At 32.7% G+C, this 3,080-nt stretch overlaps 1 long non-coding RNA gene across 1 annotated transcript; it reads right to left on the bottom strand.

Annotated features, from left to right (window-relative positions):
- Positions 1–277: 277 nt before the first annotated feature.
- LOC110870927 lies at positions 278–2,632 on the bottom strand. The gene is made up of 3 exons (XR_002553351.2): positions 2,578–2,632; positions 891–938; positions 278–469 (listed from the first exon to the last, which is right to left on the bottom strand). It is a non-coding gene; the product is annotated as an uncharacterized LOC110870927 (long non-coding RNA).
- Positions 2,633–3,080: the final 448 nt, after the last annotated feature.

The following is a 3,080-nucleotide window of genomic DNA, read 5'->3' as shown; positions in this document are numbered from 1 at the left end:
AGCTAGTATTACGTAATTTTAATAACATAGTCTTACGTCAACATTTTTTTAAGAGAAAACAAAATTTAGCAAATGGCATAGAAAAATATATATATGGACTAAGCTAATGCTTTGGCGGAAGACTAGGAATACTAAACCAACTTCAACCCATTACCGCACAGGTTTTATAAAAAAAATCGACAGGAAAGAGCCTAAGCTCTGATACCATAACTGTAACACCCCAATCCGTCTCGGGCTGACGTGTTACTTATACAGTACATCAGAGGTCAGAACTTCATTCCATGAACTTTATATTATTTCAAATAAGTCAAAAATAATGATCAAAACATTTTAAAATCTTATGAAAATCCATGTGCGTCTTTAAACTTTTTAAAATTGTACAAAACAATTTAAACTTTTTAAAAAAAATCCATGTGTGTCTTTAATCCCTCGAACCATCCATCCAAGTCTTCCCGACAATCCTTGAAACCTAACGTACATAAGAAGGCAATTGTACGCCTGAGTAAACGGGGTTTACTCAGTGGGACAACAATAATGCAATATATATTTTCTTAATAATATCTATCAAACAATATATATAACACATTCAGTTAGTCACCTTCAGTGCGTCACATTCAGTAGTTCAATGCGTAGTCAGTTCACATTCAGTGCGTCACATAATCACATTCAGTAGTTCACATTCAGTTTTTCAGTGCGTCACCTTTCGGTGCGACACAATCAGTAGTTCAATGCATCATAATCATTATTTGCTAAAACAATATAATTATTTATTTAAATATAATAGCAGAAAATCTTGAAGGTCACAAAAGCATACAATAACGAATCTAAATTTCCAACTACAAGGTAGTAGAAATCTAAATTCGTACACATATGTGGGGAAGGGTCCGTACCTTAAATGATCACAAATAAGAGAAAATAGTCTCCTTGATCCGAAAGTCCTACAACATCGTTGTATTTATCATACATATTAGATAGAGATTATGGTATATTGGTTTGTGTGGTTATAGATTTCAATCAACCTAAGACTTTATAAAACTTCGCAAGTCACTACAGATTGTTTATATTAGGCTAGAGGGTATGGTGATGGTCCTCCAAGGGAGGATGATCCGCCACGTAGGCGTCACGTCATAGTCTTCCCAAGGATGGTCCATCCCCCAAAACTAGAGGGTATGGAGGATGATCCTAGTCATAGTCCTCCCCACCACTTTTATATATTTTTTTTTAATATTCTACTTTTTCGATTACGGTTTGGTTTAGTTCCCAACCCTAGTTTACTAGGCATCTTGTTACAATATTAAAAAAAATGATAATTGATCTTAAACAATAATATTAAAAAATCCCTTGATCTTATCCAAAATTTTGTCTGTTTGTTCACGTGTCTGCACACTACAATCCACAGTTTACTTAGAGCATTCTCATCCACTCCATCAAATTATACATACATTCTACTAAAAACAACTCCTATATCAATATATTTCCACTAAAAACAAATACTTTTTCTCTCTCCTTTTCAATTAAATAATATTATCATCACATTTTTCACTTTCATTCACTCACAACCACTTTCAATATATATTAAAAAAATTATACTGGGTGAACAGTGTCCCCCCAAATATACAGATGAACAGTAACATTTTCTTTCTCCTCCACTCACAACCACTTTTTATACCCTTTACAATATAAAAAGTCACCCTCACATGTTTTGATGGATTGGATGAGAATGCTCTTACAACTTTCTTTCCAATAAATACCCAACACCACCACCCCCCTCATCACCATCACCCCCAAAATTTTTAATTCAAAGTAACTGATAGCGAGAATAACATGAAGAACACCGGAAAAACAATCAAATCCGGTGGAAAACACGGCTAGGAAGCACGCAAAGACCGGAAATCAACCAACGGCATGAACGGATATCCGAAAAAAGGAGGTCACGGCGGCAAGTTCACCTGGTCCGGTGATAGCAACTTCGCTCCGGCTGAATTTAATCAGAATTTTTTTTTTTAATATAACGGTAACATTTGAATGGAGGGGCCACCATTGTTGCTTCGTCGCCATCGTCTTACACTCGACGGACTCGACGGGACGTGGGGGGGCCGGCACGGTGCGACGGCCGTCGCCGTTTCTCGACGGGGTGGGGACGATCTCCATACCCCTTAGCCTTAATAGTTATCTCAAGATTTGTTAATTTATGTAATATTTGGAAAACTATGGCTATTGGTGATAATTAACATGATAAGATAATTATTTTATAATACACATGTAACTTAAGATGCATACGTACATAAAAGCTAATTTGGATTTATGCAATATTAACTAATACATTTTCTTCTTTTTTTTATAAACTAAAATCTCTTGTAAAATAGTTGTAACGACAATTTAAAAAAAAATACTTTCCTTTAACCATATAAAATAGTGTTTTATGACATACTCATTTTGTTATAAAAACAAGTTTAAGAGGTTATTGGGTTCAAAGTCCAACCCCATATAGCTATTAAAATTCATTTAATAAACTAAGGTAGAAGGCACCTTTGTTTTATATTTTAAAAATAAATAAATAAATAAATAAAATGATACCTCACTGTCTTTGTCTTTACAAGAGGCTAGCTCGTTTGGATATATTAAATCTCTTTAAAAAAAAAAAAAACTAAGGTCATAATGTTGAAAACATGAAAATGTCTATGTAAAGAAATGGTGAGACAAAAATAAGTCTTAACGCTTGTTTCCTTTTATAGTGCTTTTCCTTGGTAAAGAAGTTAACATTGGGACAGGTGTTATCTTGTGATCACTTCATATTCCATGACTCATTTTTACTAATATTCTATGACTCATTTGTGTTTCTAATTTTGCATAAAAAACCACTTTTAACCTTATCAAGATATTTTATCATATAGGATTTCATCTATGTTCTTTTACATATATAGAGAGATTATTTATTATTTATAATTTGTTTACGTTTTTTTTTATACAGAAACTTTCTATATCTATTTTTTTTTTAAACTTCACATTAATTTGTTAGTTCCTTTTAACTATATAAACTTATACAATATTTATTTTTTTCATACATAAATGTATGTAGA

The sequence above is a fragment of the Helianthus annuus genome, chromosome 8 (genome assembly GCF_002127325.2).
Source record: "Helianthus annuus cultivar XRQ/B chromosome 8, HanXRQr2.0-SUNRISE, whole genome shotgun sequence".
In the NCBI taxonomy this organism is placed as follows: Eukaryota; Viridiplantae; Streptophyta; class Magnoliopsida; order Asterales; family Asteraceae; genus Helianthus; species Helianthus annuus.
The sequence above is the reverse complement of the archived record's forward strand: the minus strand, read 5'-3'. Positions and strand labels throughout refer to the sequence as shown.